Here is a 17,843-nt window from a genome sequence, read left to right as displayed (position 1 = left end):
TCTGCTCTTGCGGACTGAGGAGTGAGCCTTTCGTGACAAAGGACACAGTAAATGGCGAGATCTACAAATCTGAGTGCCTCGAGAAGCGCCTTTTGCCGTTCTTGCAGCAGCACGACGAAGCTCCGCTATTTTGGCCAGATTTGGCATCATGCCACTATTCTAAAAGTGTCCTGGAGTGGTATGAGGCCAATTCTGTCCATTTTGTTCCAAAGGACATGAATCCGCCAAACTGTCCGGAGCTGCGCCCGGTGGAGCAGTACTGGGCAATAATGAAGCGGGAACTTCGGAAGAGCAAGAAGACAGTCAAAGACGAGAAGGACATGTTAAGAAAATGGAAAAAAAAAACTGAGAAACTGGTACCGGATGACACTGTAAAGAATTTGATGGAGGGCATCAAGCGAAAATGCGTTCAATTTTACACTCAAGGCTCCATCGATTAACTTTTCTTTTGATTTTTGAAGTAAGTATATGTATAAAACTACCCTAAAATTTTGGTTTGATTCTAAACATTATAAGAAAATTGGCATGACATTTTTGGTGTCGCAATAATTTCGTGTTCGCCCTTTATTGCCAATGAGCCAAGTTTCGGTAAAAGCGCAGATATCGTAGCAAGCGTCACTGAATGCAAGCTGGTAACATAATAAACAGGAAGACATCAGATGACACTTGCTTATCGTATCTACGGACTGCCGCTTGAACTTGGCGAAACGATTGCTGTGTCGTACAGGTGGTGGGGGGTTCAGGAGCTTCCATAAAGTCAACGGCGGTGCGTCTCATTATCCGGTGGCTGCCATTTGCGTGACGCGTAGCGATAGGAGAGGTAGACAACTGACCATGCAGCGATGATCGATTATGAAATGACGAACTAGAACCAAGCGATGGATCAACGGAAGCATTGTCAAGAGCGGGATCAAACTTGCCAGAAACGATGGATTGGAAGACCCCGTCACCAGGCCCACACACAGGACCGGGACGGCTGGAGAATGTTTTGATTCTTTGTGCTGGTTTAAAAATCAACCTCGATTTATTTTCAATCTCACCGTTAGGTAAAAAAAAAAAACTCTATTTTGTTTTGTAACATCCAATTGTGGAAAATGCTTCGCGACTGCTAAGTTAGGTGTTGTGAACAGTACGGTAATTACCTCTAAAGGGTGTATTCGATAAAAATGTTACACTGAAAATCTTCTGTGCCTTTTGAACCGTGTGTGTAAAAACCCTGAAAATTTGAGTTAATCTTATTCATAGTGTATTGTTTATATCTGTCAAGTTTCATAGATATTCACACAGTTGTTTCAGTCAAGTATCCAGAACAAGAAAGTGTCCGTGAAAAAATTTAGTACACTTACACTCAAAATCCAAAGGCGTCCCACCGCTTGGAATTGCAAATACAACTGTGTCTCGTGTGATAAGAACCTTTAAAGAGCGTCTGAGTGGCCGAAGGAACGAAGGGAGTGGTCGTTAAAGTGGTCCAATGGACAGTAAAATGGCCAGGAAAGTGGTGCAACAGTTCAAGAACCGTCCAACAATGTCAATTCGAGATGTCGCTAAGAAGTCCAAGATGTCAGTCGATTTTGTGCAGAAAACCATGTTTACATGTTTACAAGGTGCAAAAAGCCCCAAACCGGAATGAAAAGCAAAACATCACTGCGAAAACCCGCGCCCGGAAACTTTTGAACGAAGTTGCTCACCAAATCGTGTTGCATTGGATGACGAAATTTAAGTCAAGGCTGACTTCCGCCAACTTCCTGGGTAAAAATATGTCGTTGCCAAGTCTAAGTTTGATATTCTGGAGGATGTTCGAAAGAAGAAATTATCGAAATTTGCAAAGATGTGGCAGGCTATTTACGGATGTGGTGAAATAAGTGCTTCCTTTATCACTTCCGGAACAATCAACTGTGCGATTGACACATAAGAGTGTATTAAGAAGCGTCTCTTGCCATTCATAAGGAAACACAAAGCATCAACTCTGTTTTGGCCTGATCTAGCATCCTGCTACTACGCTCGAAACGTGTTGGAGTGGTACCAAGCCAACGGAGTCAATTTTGTGCCATAAGATATGAACCCACCATATTCACCAGAACTTCGCCCAATTGAAAAATTCTGGGCAATTATGAAAAAGGAACTTCGCAAACATCCCAAAACTATTAAAACAGAGCTGGCGTTGAAGAAAATTTGGGCAAAAACAACAAAAATACTGGGAAAATCGGTTGTACAAAATTTGATGGATGGAGTGAAAATGAACGTGCGGGCATTCGGGATGGGAGCCGAAATTTAATAAAACAAATTTTGTAAATCATAACTCATTTGTAGTTTTTCATTCCCTGAAAATTTCAACAAAATCCGATAATTCAATTTTGGTGAGTAAATATGTGTGTGCTATTTTTTATCGAATACACCCCTTATTATTTCGGAACTACGGACCGACCATAAAATTCTACGGATTTTCGATAATTTTAGGGATATTTTGAAAGGGCCAAAGAAATTTTACTCGCTCATCACTTTTAAAAATTTCAGCTTTTTGATTTGAACGGACTGTTTTAGGAAAATGGTCTTAATGAAATTTAGCAATAGCAGTGGAAACAAATTTACCTATCTACGGATCGTACTCCATGCAAAGTGAACAACACTAGTTGTACATGACGCACCATGACTGCACTTATTTGCGAACACTATGGAAATCGGTCTGGCTATTACGTACAGTATATTTATAGCTCAGGTGTTGCAAAATGTTCCCCAATTTCTGCATGCCCCACTCAGAAACGCATCACACTGTTGCATCTGACATCCTTAAAAAATGTAGATGGAATTTACTACCTCTTTTGGCATGGCTCTCAAGACTCACTCCCACACAGTTCACGGTGACGAAGGATGGTCTTTTGTTTTCGTCAATTGTCACTCAAACTCTGCTACAACGTAGCTACGTGAGTATCGCATGACTGCCCCTCAAACGACGGTGTGAGTTAGAAGACGCGATGTGATGACGAACACGTCTGACGCAAAGAAAAAAAATATCAATCCAAAATCAAGAAATAGACCATATAAAGAAGAAGCAATTACGCGAAAGCAGCGACGCAAGAAACCGCCGAATGTGTTTTTTTTTTCACCTGAAATAGGAACTGGAAGGTCGCAGTGGGTAAATCCATGTGGAAAAATCGAGCCGTATTCAATTCCTTAGTCTCAAGAAACGTTGCTCGAACAACACCGTGAGCCCCCACGCCATGGGGTTTTGGCCGACTCATTGTATTGGGTCCAATGTCGTCTGAAGTCTGCGCTTGGCGGTGATTCAATGATGATATGCAATGAAATATATCGATGAGCGAATCTACAGGACGGAACATCGAAAAAGAAACGAACAGACTTCGTGGGATGTGAGTGAGTGGAACGAGAAGGAGACGATTTATGCTTTTTTGAGGTTTCCCAGAAATGTGACTCAAGCTCAGCAGATACCGGTTGACGCGCAAAATTTACAATGAATTTACACTAACAACACTGGGTACATGTAAGCGCCAGATTTAGGAACCCCGAAAATGTTGTTTTGAAAACAATAATAAAGAGTTGTTCAGAGCATCGATTCTCAACGTTGCCCCACCGTGCGATCAACCTCGCTCAACATCGCTTCTTTTTATGTGCTTTTCGTTCAGTTGGGGTTTCGCGAATCCCTGGTTGTTAATCGATGGTTCAGAGCGTGAACAAAAACTGGATACCCGATACGACTATTTTTTTTGCGTGTTTCAAAATAATACCTTCGAGAGCTCTTACGTTACCAAACCACCGGCCCATCGCGCCGTGAAATAGAGCGGGAAAGTATGACACCGAACCGCAACACCTAAATTAGAAGTCCGCTCACGGAAGGGAAACGGAGTCACGAGCTTGCTTTCAGGGTTTGGGTGTAGAATTCGATCTTAGCCTAAAGCTTCCGCAGCCGTATGTGTGAGCTACCTATTTACTAGTATTAGATTCGTACTAAGATTGGGATTTGTCAGCTGGCTTCTTTTTGTTTGTAATCCGTGCTTCTTATCTCGAGGAAACGATCATGCAGAATCAATTCTAATCTGACCGACACGGCCGACTATGAAAGCACATGTATGTAAAAGAATTCCATATTGTGAATATGCACTGGTCTTAATACGTAAAGTACGCTATACGTTAATTTCAAATCGAACAATTATGATGGTTTGCATTTCGTTTCTCGGGACCTATTGTCAGATCTTCGGGTTCGTCTATAGAACAGCAAATTATATTTGCTGGTGATGCTTTCTTTCGGCTACTTTTACGGTGATTTTGTGTAACCCCACTATTTGCTACTGAGTCCCTTTGAATCTCGAAGGAGGTTCCGGCAAGGTGATGGACTTTCGTATCTGCTTTAACATCGCGTTAGAATGTTTGATAAGAAGAGCTGGGAGAGATACGAATGGCACGACCTTCAGGAAGTCTATCCAGCTTCTTGACTTCGCCGATGACATCGACGGACTTTGAGACGATGGCGGAAACGTACATCAGACTGCTAGCCGGATTGGACTTGCCATCAACGCATCGAAGACGGAATTCATGAGAGGAAGAGGTTGTAGGAAGACAATGTAAGCCTCCCACCCCGACTTCAGATTGACGGTGACAAAATCCAAGTGGTCGACGAGTTCATGTATTTTTGCTCACTGGTGACCGCCGAAAATGATACCAGCAGAGAAATTCAAAAACGCATTATGGTAGGGAATCGTGCCTGCTTTGGACTCCGGGTATAAAAATCTCCACCGCACGAAGTGCATTATCTACAAGATGCTGATTAGGCCGGTGGTCCTCTACGGCCACGAGACCTTGATGTTTTCGACCGGAAGATGTTGCCATGAATTGTACAAGCTGCTTTGAGAACCATCCGTCGTCCACACTGAAAAAATTGGGCGACTATGGTGGACTGGGCACGTCGTAAGAATGCCGGACGACGACCCATTGAAATGGTTCTTGAAAGTGACCCATCAGGAACAAGAACGAGTGGCACGCAGCATGGTGGATCGATCAAGTAGAATGCGACCTGCGGACCCTTCACAGTCTACAATGCTGGCAACGTGTTCTCATTGATCGAGTAAAGTGGAGACTAGACTGATGCAAAATTTGAAATTTTTGCTCCACAGTGTACAAACGGTTCCTATTTTGTTCCTGATTAGCTTCCCAAAATTTGAACTCATTTAGTAAGAAATTGACTTGGGACAAACTATTTGAAGTTTATATGGAAATTACTATGGGAAAACCAAATGTTGTGTTCATATCTGTCTAATAATTCACCCTATTACTCTGCTCTAAAAAATTTTCACAGCTCCAACTTTGTTGAAGAACGTTTTTCGATTAAATGTTAGGATCAAAAGTTATTAATGATTCAAGTCACTATTGTCTTATGATTATGCTCAATCAACTGCTCAGCAGGCAACATTGGTGTTTCTGGCACGTGGAATAGAGCTAAAACATCATGGCTACTATGTCGCACTGCGGAATACAGTGTTGCCTAAACAACTTTTGCTTGATTATGCCATAAGATTATCAGTCTCTTTAACAATTGATAATTATTTAATTTGATGTTTGGCTGAAAAACAATATTCCGAAAAGATGTAGCTGAGAAAATTTTCCATAAGAATAGCTACAGACATTTTTAACGATGCTATATGGAAGAAGGATAGAAGACTACGAAGAAAAAGTTTGGTTTTCCATAGTAATTCCCATATAAACTTCAAATGGTTTGTGCCCAGTGAGTTTCTTACCAAATAAGTTCAAACCTTGGGAGGCTAATCTAGACCCGATTAGAATCCGCTTGAGCTCTGTGGAGCGAAAATGTCAAATTTTGCATCAGTCTAGTGGAGACTTCTTAGAACAGCAGAGGACATCAAGGCCTTAGCCTGATTGGTAAGGTAAGTTCATTATTTGCGTTGCCTTGACCTGGCACTTACATCCTGCACGCTAACTAGAAGGTTCTAACTCTTCTGAAGATCTCCATCGGCCCAGTAGTGCTAATCTGATCAGCCATATATTCTTCCATAATATGATGTTGCTCAGAAATTATTTCAAAAATTTGTACGTCCTAAAATCGTTGTAAAATCCTTTGGATGTTTATACAGATTTAATGATCACCTGTATTTAACGGTTAGCAGTTCCATGTTGTTACCTTTTTTTTCCCGTAATATTTACAATTCACTTTTGATAAATACTATACGACGTCGACTCACCGCTACAGCCTAGTATATGAGACGCCGGAGACGAACCAGCATTTGGCTGAAAGTCTTCTTAATAAAGATAACTAACTAACTAGTATATGAGACGCCCCTCTATTGGTTGTCTTGCTCTCCATTATGAAGAGGCCTGCACATGCCTATGGAAGCCACCCACAGTTTTGAATGGATCCATGAACACTCCACGTGCTCGTCTGATGCTTTGAGGTTACCCATAGTTTGTGTGGATCCATTAACATTAACAAGATCGACGGAAAAAACAAACCAAAGGAAAAAAAACAGCCCCGTGCTTCCCACTGCTCATTAGATATGTATTGAGATCCCCAATAACTGCAATTGTATGGAACATTGTATCGGCAATCTTATCTTGTCTTGTCTTGTCTTGTCTTGTCTTGTCTTGTCTTGTCTTGTCTTGTCTTGTCTTGTCTTGTCTTGTCTTGTCTTGTCTTGTCTTGTCTTGTCTTGTCTTGTCTTGTCTTGTCTTGTCTTGTCTTGTCTTGTCTTGTCTTGTCTTGTCTTGTCTTGTCTTGTCTTGTCTTGTCTTGTCTTGTCTTGTCTTGTCTTGTCTTGTCTTGTCTTGTCTTGTCTTGTCTTGTCTTGTCTTGTCTTGTCTTGTCTTGTCTTGTCTTGTCTTGTCTTGTCTTGTCTTGTCTTGTCTTGTCTTGTCTTGTCTTGTCTTGTCTTGTCTTGTCTTGTCTTGTCTTGTCTTGTCTTGTCTTGTCTTGTCTTGTCTTGTCTTGTCTTGTCTTGTCTTGTCTTGTCTTGTCTTGTCTTGTCTTGTCTTGTCTTGTCTTGTCTTGTCTTGTCTTGTCTTGTCTTGTCTTGTCTTGTCTTGTCTTGTCTTGTCTTGTCTTGTCTTGTCTTGTCTTGTCTTGTCTTGTCTTGTCTTGTCTTGTCTTGTCTTGTCTTGTCTTGTCTTGTCTTGTCTTGTCTTGTCTTGTCTTGTCTTGTCTTGTCTTGTCTTGTCTTGTCTTGTCTTGTCTTGTCTTGTCTTGTCTTGTCTTGTCTTGTCTTGTCTTGTCTTGTCTTGTCTTGTCTTGTCTTGTCTTGTCTTGTCTTGTCTTGTCTTGTCTTGTCTTGTCTTGTCTTGTCTTGTCTTGTCTTGTCTTGTCTTGTCTTGTCTTGTCTTGTCTTGTCTTGTCTTGTCTTGTCTTGTCTTGTCTTGTCTTGTCTTGTCTTGTCTTGTCTTGTCTTGTCTTGTCTTGTCTTGTCTTGTCTTGTCTTGTCTTGTCTTGTCTTGTCTTGTCTTGTCTTGTCTTGTCTTGTCTTGTCTTGTCTTGTCTTGTCTTGTCTTGTCTTGTCTTGTCTTGTCTTGTCTTGTCTTGTCTTGTCTTGTCTTGTCTTGTCTTGTCTTGTCTTGTCTTGTCTTGTCTTGTCTTGTCTTGTCTTGTCTTGTCTTGTCTTGTCTTGTCTTGTCTTGTCTTGTCTTGTCTTGTCTTGTCTTGTCTTGTCTTGTCTTGTCTTGTCTTGTCTTGTCTTGTCTTGTCTTGTCTTGTCTTGTCTTGTCTTGTCTTGTCTTGTCTTGTCTTGTCTTGTCTTGTCTTGTCTTGTCTTGTCTTGTCTTGTCTTGTCTTGTCTTGTCTTGTCTTGTCTTGTCTTGTCTTGTCTTGTCTTGTCTTGTCTTGTCTTGTCTTGTCTTGTCTTGTCTTGTCTTGTCTTGTCTTGTCTTGTCTTGTCTTGTCTTGTCTTGTCTTGTCTTGTCTTGTCTTGTCTTGTCTTGTCTTGTCTTGTCTTGTCTTGTCTTGTCTTGTCTTGTCTTGTCTTGTCTTGTCTTGTCTTGTCTTGTCTTGTCTTGTCTTGTCTTGTCTTGTCTTGTCTTGTCTTGTCTTGTCTTGTCTTGTCTTGTCTTGTCTTGTCTTGTCTTGTCTTGTCTTGTCTTGTCTTGTCTTGTCTTGTCTTGTCTTGTCTTGTCTTGTCTTGTCTTGTCTTGTCTTGTCTTGTCTTGTCTTGTCTTGTCTTGTCTTGTCTTGTCTTGTCTTGTCTTGTCTTGTCTTGTCTTGTCTTGTCTTGTCTTGTCTTATCTTATCTTATCTTATCTTATCTTATCTTATCTTATCTTATCTTATCTTATCTTATCTTATCTTATCTTATCTTATCTTATCTTATCTTATACAAACGCAGCCAGTACGAGAAAGAATCCTGGAAAATGATTAGGTTAGATAAGACCTAATCATTTTTCTTGTCAACATTCATGTTTGCAGCATACCTGAGATATGACACAAACATCAAAACGGCCAGGCCTACTACGTTGCTTTTGGCGCAAAGATGATTCTGTGAAAGGATTTGAGTTTAAATAAACCGGTGGAGGCACCACATTCGAAGCAGTTCCTAAATCGACCCAATCAATAATGTTCGACTATTTTCAATAACTATTTTTGACACGTTACTTCTGCACATATAAGTTACAGTGCTCTAGGGACGATGGTGTAACAAAGTTTTAACGAGTGCGTCATCATTAGGAACGTGTCAAATATGGTGCTGACACGGTATATTTAAACAGCGATGAATTTCGTGAATCTTAAGGGGTGGAAGGATGCGTGGACATACCGTACCAAACGCTCCGAGTTAGGTTAAGAGTGAATGTAACAGTAATATGTAATGTAATGAATGGTATATAAAATATAGTGTTATGGAATGATCTCACCAAATGCCTCCAATGTTAATCAAATTCCCGATTTATATTTCACGTTTGTCAGCTGGCACTTGAAACACTTGAATGAAGTCCTTCCTCAGCACCATAATCGCACTGAACGATGGGACTATGAGGGTTTGGTGGCTTGACTGGCTCTAGGAACAAGCTGGAGGATATCGCAGAGACGTAGAGCTTGTAGGTTCTGCACACCGTCGATGTACGTGCACTCGCTGAGTTCCGAATGGATGATTTTCCGTAACTGAAGATTGACCATTTGTACCATGAATTGAGCTGTTCGTGCAAATTACATCTTGAATCTCGGCGAATCCAGGTCCATATCTATGGTAGTTGATGACCGAATCAGCACCGATGTATAAATACAACACGGAACAGCACTATTCACTGTAATCACTGTACAATTATAAATTTTTTCCAAATTTTTAAACGCGGCAAAGAAAACAAACGTCACGTCGGTACGCACGCACAGCCTACTCTATCGAAAATTGTATCGGAAGTGGAGCAAAACTGGTCAAACATTCAAAAATGGCTAAAATTTACCAAACCTTGAACTTAGCTTGGTAATACTATACAGAACAACTTTGTCGAAGATCGCAAAATTTGACTTCTGAGCAAAAAATCATTATTATGTTACTTGAGCTTGAGCTTGGGCTTGATTGACCGCCCACGGTTGCTACTCTGTTATTGCCAGATCAGCTGTAATTACACAGAGAACCAATAGACGATGCTTGGGACTAGCAATCATCCTCAATGTGTAAAAACTGGTGATCTTAAATTAGGCAATACCAGCGCCGGCCGCGCCCGAACACAGGTCAAGAAAGGAATGGGAAGGACTGTGTTGACATGACACTCGCTTTGATGGAAGCCGAGAACACCTCTGCACTTCCACGAGGAATCACTGGGATGTTGGATAAGAGGGTTGGGTTTGCAGCAGGGTTCGTTTTGGTAAACGATAAGCTGAATTGATGTCCTAACGATCATATAACGCGAAGGAGCTTGGGACTAAACCCACGGTCTTCTGCTCAGTAAGCAAAAACGTTTGCCACTAGGCAGACGAGCACCTTTTTAATCACCGAGTTGCTGTTATTACCATGTAGTCATATTAACAAATAAAACGATTGACGAATCTTGAATGTGGATGGGCCTGAGATTAGACTCATGATGTTCTGCTCAGTAAGCAAAAACGGTTGCTCTAATGCCACCGAGCCCCTCATATCACATAATACCGTTGCTCAAATTTTTGTATCCATTCAAACCCGGAACCAACGACAACAACGAGTTTCGCAAAATACACGATACACATGTGATTTTACCATAAATCTCTTTGATATGTAAGGACCTGGGACCGCGTTTTTCTGCTCAGTAAGCAGGCCACTGTAACCGACGATCTTTCACATCCGAAAACTAAAAACTACGAAAAAGTACTTAGGCCTTCATTAAGTTCCACTTTCACGCGACGTTCAATGTTTCAATTTGCTCTTTACGTATTGTTCAGGCTATAAATAGGCTCTTTTCAAAAGTTACGCGAGAAATACGCACAATCGTCGCCTACCTCGCAAAACTGGTTCCAAACAACATAGGCATAAGCAACGATGGATTGTTGAACTTTGCTGGCTGGTGTAGTGCTGCTGAAAAAAGATAAGTCTATTATTTTGGTTAGTGATCGTTTGGATTTGGGTCACCCCTCGTTGTGCTTAGGTTAGTATAAATAAATAATACTTTTTAGTCATATAAATCACCACAGCTCATTATCTTCAGCGTTATCGGTTTTCGTTTCTGGATCTTTAGTTGCCTCTGTGATATACTTACTTGCGGCATACTATATTGGGAGTGTATATGAGCGTGTACCATGTACGGTAGCTCATCTCTCATCGTGATGGTGGGACATAGTAGACAAATTAGAGAGAAAACAAGGAGGTATTAGTATTAGTTATATGTAAATAAACAAAACAAAAGAAGAGAAGAGGAAAGAAGAGCAGACAAATAAAAAAGGGATGAAGTAGATAACAAATAAAAGAAACGTAGGCAGATTATTAGAAAAGGCATTATCCGAGACTCGGCAATCAAATGTCACTCCCGCCGAGATCTCAGCGAACCCCCTCCCCGCCGAGACCCGCACAGCCGAGCTCGGTAGAAAAAACTATGTGTGTAGATAGATTAGTAGGAAAATAAATAAAACTACTTTATGACTTAAAGTGCAATGAATGAGCGTTAGTTTCGGGATCATTTCAGTGTTAGAATTATGTTAGTTTTGATCCGTAATCAGCCCTGCTGACCCCTCCAACATTAGTTGCAGGTAGTGGTTGTTAGATAATGCGGCACTGTAACTACTACTATTTTAGAGGTATGATTCGTCAAGTTTATACAACTAAATGTTTCAATTGAGCCAAACTATCTATCTTACAATTACAAAAGCAAACCTAAACTTACAATTATATGCAAATGCAAAATTAAACTTGACAAATCATCGTCAATCCCCTTATTACAGGGCAGGGCCTGACGATTTGAATCTAATTTAATTTTGATCAGTAAACGGGCACCATATGGTACATTTTCTCACCATGAACCTATCATTTCCAGCCTATCTGAACTATTTAATAAATGGAAGCCATAACATGGGTTACGCTCCCCCTAAGCGGGCCCTCCGCATCCTGCCTCTGTCTTATCTCAAATACAAAATGCCAATGGTATGAATGTATTTGGTCAGGCTTCAGAATTGTCCAGTGGGCAGTGCGCTCTACGCTCCAAGTTACCTTTTATTCAAATTTACCGCAAATTTGATATTTTACCCATTGAGTGTTGATTAGTCACAATGAAACATTGTGACAGAAGTTGAGGTTACTAGTGTATTAAATAATTTAGGTCCTATTTAGGATTATATCTGAAAAATCCAAATCTGGCCAACGCCCACCCTAAACCTAAACCTGTTCTAATCCACCTGAAATGACTAACGTATGGAAGACTTTGACTACCCAGCCATGCAATAGTCTCATTCCGTGCCTTATGGCAACTTGATGATTCTATTGCGCTCATCTTCTTGCACCACCCAGGGGAGACTTGGTCCTGTACCCAATGCTTAACTTATCTCCTTTCCACTCAGCTACTCGCAATTTCTTGTGATATAGTGGGCGGAATATTATTATATGAGACAATTCAATGCAGACGTCTTTCCAAATTTGGCAGATCGACAGGTAATCGGTGAGTTACCACGATAGTTGCTATTCAACAACTCGACAACGTCCCATCGTCAACGCCTGCTATGAGAATTTCCCATTGCAGACGCCAACGAAATGACGTCATCGAGCTATCGATCAACTACCCTGGTTATCGCCTGGTACCTTATAGCACGATGCTAGGAGGCGAACCGGAAGAATCGATGAGCTACCTCCCCCGCAAAAAATCATTATTATGTTACTCTAGCTCAAGTGTTCTGCGCATACCTACAGGCGTATAAATGAGCTTGTAGGTATGCGCAGAGCACTTGGTCTAAAGTAAAATAATACTTTTGTCTAGTGGCGCCGGTGGTGTAGTCGTAAGCGTGACAGCCTCTAACTCCAAAGGGCCTGGGTCGATCCCAGTCCACACAGGGAAGTAAAGATGTCGGTCCCCGGTCCCATTGATGGATCGATAGGAAGGGTCCAGGTGTGGAAGCTACCTCTCTAAGGTCGGTAGCATTGGTATTTAGAACGCAAAACAAGATCGACGGAAAACAAATAAAGGATGAATAAAAAATATTTTAGTCTTGAAGTCGCTTTAGCTCCCCTTTTTTTAAGGATTTGAAATAAAAATTGAATGTTTATACTAAAGATGACTTCTATATTTATATACCTTTCCATATGTACCAAAGGAATTTGATAAAGAGTCACACCCTGCCTCTTGATTCCAAATTCGTCATAAAGGTTATAATTTCGTCCAAATGCATTGAAACGCTCTGTTGGATTTTTTTCGTCATAAGGATGAAGTCAAAATAAAATTGCCTGGACGGTTTCATTTGTTTTGAGAACAACAGGTGTATATGAGCAATTCCAGCCCAAAACGCTAAAAACAATGTCAGTTTTGTCTCGACCCCCTTTCGATTTGAATGAAACATTGAAACAGCGAACATATGAGCGCTGCTACTAAAGGTTGCATTTTTCAATTATAAATAACTTTTTTTTCAAGAGTAACTTTTGAAAATGGCATATTCAAAAAAATGGATTTTTTTTTTCAAAAAATCATAACATGAAAATGATTGATCTGATCAAAATGCCACCTGAGGAAGAGTTGTAGGTAATTGAATGTTCTTTAAGATAAAATGCATTGATTTCTTTAAACATCCCCACTTTGTTTTTTTTTTTATAGAAAGCTGAAGTAATGCACTAAAATATGGTGGATAGTATAAGCTGATAACTAACTTTGAATGTTTGAATTAACATTTTAAACAGCAGTAGTTCTAGGTTAGTATTGGGTACCAATTACTCGTGGTGGGCTCGAGGTTGATGGGTAACAATTTCGATTGGAAGGAGTTGGTAGGAAACTGGTTTCTGAAGCCTCCTTCAGATACTACTCTCGGACGTTTGACCAAATCTTGGTTGGGCAGGGGCAAGTAGCACAGAAACAGGAGGATAATAAGACTGGACTGGAAATTGTTTGGAAAGGAGAGGATCGTCACATCAAACTCTAACATCAGACAAACAAAGGAAATCGTAGATCGCCTGCATGTAGGGAAGATCACAGGTTCCCAATACATCTCTTACTTCGCGGAAGAGTTGTCTACCTCGGGCCACTAGGGTATCCAACAGTCGTGCTCTAAAGGCATCATTACCGGGTCAACGAGGTTTATTTTTTAGAGATGTGCGTCTAGCGAGTAGTGGTTGGACGTAAGTCTTGACATCACGCGAATGAATCCCCGACTTACGTCCAGACCTTTGAACCACGCTCGCAAAGAAACATTTGGAGTAATGGAATGTAGAACTCTGACGTACTAATGGGAAAAATTCATCATGTGAAATTCTTCTATCATAAATCTTGCCTTGTTATTTGCCCACCTTTGCGAGAGAGTCCGCCTTCTCATTGTCTGGGATTGAACAATGTGAGGGGACCCATACAAAGGTAATCATATGTGATATTTCGACCAGCAAACTCATCTGCTCCCTTACGAGTGCCTACCTTGTTCCATCGACCGAATAGCCTCAATCGAACTGAGACTATCCGAGAAGATGAAGTAACAATGATCTATGGGCATGTCGGAAATCATCCCCAATGCGAACTTGATTGCTGCCAGCTCAGCATTATAAACGGAACAAGGTTCCTGAAGGCTCCGGAAGGCGGTTGAGTTCATTGAAGACGCCGAAGAGAGTGGATCCATCAATGCATGATCCATCAGTGAAAAATCTTCTATTGCAATGGACTTGTTGGTACTTTTCAGCAAAAATACGGGGAATTGAGATAGGTCGAAGTTGATCTGGAACTCCTTGAATAGCCTATTTTATGGAGAGATCATAGTCAATGAGGGAACTGCAGTTAGTAAAGCGTACACGAGGGGGGTTATAGCACGGAAGGATAATGGCTGAATTGTTGTTTTCTACTCGATAGAATGGAAATAGGTAATTATGACGAAGTAGCGATTTACTCTATATTAGGTTGTTTCGGTGATCCTGTTTCGGTATTAATTAGCAATCGAATTTGGTTGTTACATTATCAAGAAATTTAATACGACTGACAATAGAGGATTTACTCTGAAATTTTCAAGCATATTTGCAATGAATAGTCTGTCCAGCTTCCTACAAACAACCATAGATTTATACTAACCATGTACCGTAGCCGGTGGAACTATACACACCTAAAACCCAGGCCAACCTCCGGAGTCATTCAATTTCAATCAAATTAGTGTCGGTTTGGGTAGGAGCTTAAGCAATGCAAAGTGCGCTGCCAGTGTGTGTATGTACCTGCTTGTCCGCGCTTTGCTCGAATCGAGTCATATGCCGCCGCCGCCGTTGTTGTCTCAGCTGCCTATCCGACGGCCTGTCTAGCTAACTGTCTATTTCCACAACCGACCGCTCAGATGCACTTTGTTGGGGCTGCCACCACCACCACCACCCAAACTGCATTGCGATTCTTTGGCTTCGAATCAGAACAGATGCGGAGATGCCTGGGTAGAGATATAAATGCACCTAGAGCTCGAGTGCTCGAGAGCGGAAATGGGTGATTAGCTAGTTGCACACAGATTTACGTAAATTTATTTCAGATTTTGTACACGACCAATGAGGGGATGCTGGCTGGTTGGAAAGGCCAGTGAATGCTGACAGTGTGATAATTACAATGCACTTCAGCGACCATTTAGTCAATCGATTTCACGTTAAAGAATGCATATTGAATTTTATAGAAAACATATTTTTTTAAATCAAAGAGGTCCGCTTTTTTGTTTTCGTCGTCATTATCTTGCTATCTAATCAAGGGTGAGCAACGATTATGAACTCGTTGAGCCGAGCACCGCCACCGTTGCGAGCCACTAAGCAGATCCATGCTTGCTGAAGCAATTCCCGTCAAAATTTATAACCGTCATAAAATCCGAAGTTCTTCTCACCAATCAACTCCATCGCTCCGAGCCAAGATGAGCATAGGAGATTTATGATATTTTGAAACTATTGTCTTCCTCACGTCCTCCATACAGATAGATGAGTGTGTACCAAACACGGTGGTAACGACTCATCACACACTTGTTTGTTTTCACCGTATTGGAACGAAAAGTCCCATCCTGGAAACGAATCGAACTCTCTCCGCCTTTCATCTGTGGAATCGCTTGACATATTTTATTTTATGACTCACTTTTTACTTGTTTTGATGCTTCGTAACTAATTCTCGGCTCCAAATAATCCGGGTTCAGATAAGATTAGAAACTACAGTAACAGATTGAAGATGATCTACCTTTCGGCAGGCATCAGCCGTGTGTACCGAAATAGATTCCATCTCAACTCAGGCAAAGATCCGTGAATTTATATTCCAATCCCTTTCGAAGCGACGGCGACGAAAACGGCGGCTTCCAGACTATGTTGACCTCAACCCGAACGGAGGAAGAAACTCTATGGGGGAATTGGGTTACTGAAGCATAAAATACACCGTGTGTGTATGTGTGTGAGTTTGTGCCGGTCGACTATGCACAACGGAGTAGCTAGAACTCAATCATGGCCAAAAAAAAAAAAAAACTTTCTTTGAAGTTTTCTATGTTATTATATATTTTTTGAATACTTTTTTTTTTTTTTTTTTTTTTTTTTTTTTTTTTTTTTTCTTGTTCGTTTTCATTTTTCCGTTGTTCTTTTCTCTGTTATTCAGCCTCTCTTATCCTAACTTAATCCTACCGTTAGCTTTGGGAAACCGATTACCCGCGGCGTACTCGGGGTTAGTCACAGACTCACTCACGTTCACGCATATCCACGCACGCCTTATCATCCATACAAATAAACACGATCACACTTTAAGGCAGGGAAGGGAAACTTAACCTACAATACATTTATCCATCTATTAAAGCTTAATCTGTACCACTGTCTATTGTTCCATCTTTTTTCACGGATTATGTTAATGAAGTTTTCAAGGTTCTTTTGTTTATCTTTTAAGTTGAAGCTTATTGCTGATGTTGTCAACCACAAGGCAACTTTACTTTGATATTGTTCTTTCTGTATATTTCTAAAAAGTATTTCTTCAGGATCATTTACTGCTAATTTCAGTTTTTCCCTTATGCTGCTAGTTATCCAATCCCAAATGATTTTACTGTCTTTACATAATTTGATTCTATGTTCCAGGGTATCAGTTCTTCCACAAACTTCACATTTACTATCAATAGCTCCTGAAATATTTTTTTCATACAGTTTGGATTTGGTTGCAACAATTTCATTGAGCATTAAGAATAAGTAATGCTTTTCTTCTGAACCTATGAAATTTGAACTAAGATTTTGCCAACAAAAATCCCACGACTTGTCTGGGTGTTTGTTCTCGATTTTTGGTGATATGTTTTGTTTACTCAAAAGATAATTATATATCATTCTGCTTGAAGGATCAGTGAGAATCTTTTCAACATCTGAAGCTTCAAAAATCCATTCTTTTGCATTTCGAGTAATTGAACGACTATGCGCTTGCGTAATGATGAAATCGTCCTTTCTACCATTCTGATCACGATGAAGAATGCTTTTGATGAATAAGGATTTCATCTTATTTTCTGCATCAATAAGTGCAAGGCCTCCTTTTGATACATCCAGATATAATTGATTGAAACAAATTCTGAAAATTCCTACACCTTTAAAAATGAAGTTTCTACATATCGTCTTAATCTTTGCTATATGAGAGTTGTTTGGCGGGTATACTTGAGACAAATACCAAAGCTTAGAAAGAATGACATAGTTCAGTATCCAAGTTTTCTGAAATATGTTTATGTGACGATTTTGATGCATTGCAATTAAAAAATTGATAGACTGTATAATCTTTGCGTAGTTGGCATTAACGGTATCATTGTAATTCTTAAAAATTTCTAAGCCTAGAATGTAAAGCGAGTCAGTTTCTTGTAAAGGATGAGGACCTGTGCGGCAGTTGTTCAGTCTCATGAAAAAAGATTTCCTGACATTCAGTTTAATTTTAGCGTATCGGCTAAAATTATTGATTATTTCTAAAGTTTTATCGAACTTTTCATCGTCACGGATGAAGATAACAATATCGTCTGCATAGGCGATAACTTTATAAAAGTTATTGTCTATGAAACAGCCTTTAATATTGTTACTGATTTTTCTGATTAGAGGTTCTATATACAAAATAAAAAGTGCCATGCTGAGAGGGCAACCTTGACGAACTGACGATTTTATAGGAATATCATTTGTCAAAAGACCGTTGAATAAAACTTTGGATGTAGCTTTGCAGTATAAGTTCCGTATGCAATTAACGAATTGAACAGGAAAGCCATACTTTTCCATAGTAAGCCAGAGAAAATTATGGTTAACACGATCGAAAGCCTTTTC

General features: G+C 40.3%; 1 protein-coding gene across 1 annotated transcript in view; it reads left to right on the top strand.

Moving 5' to 3' along the window:
- wdp (windpipe) overlaps positions 1-17,843 on the top strand; it is a 210,625-nt gene that overhangs the window by 20,795 nt on the left and 171,987 nt on the right. The gene's annotated exons all lie outside the window — the stretch shown is intronic.

This window comes from Ochlerotatus camptorhynchus, unplaced genomic scaffold, assembly GCF_037179485.1.
Source record: "Ochlerotatus camptorhynchus isolate MF236.1 unplaced genomic scaffold, CSIRO-AGI_Acam_v1.1 ptg000178l, whole genome shotgun sequence".
Classification (NCBI taxonomy): Eukaryota; Metazoa; Arthropoda; class Insecta; order Diptera; family Culicidae; genus Ochlerotatus; species Ochlerotatus camptorhynchus.
Note: the sequence above shows the minus strand (reverse complement) of the source record. Positions and strands in the feature narration are given on the sequence as shown.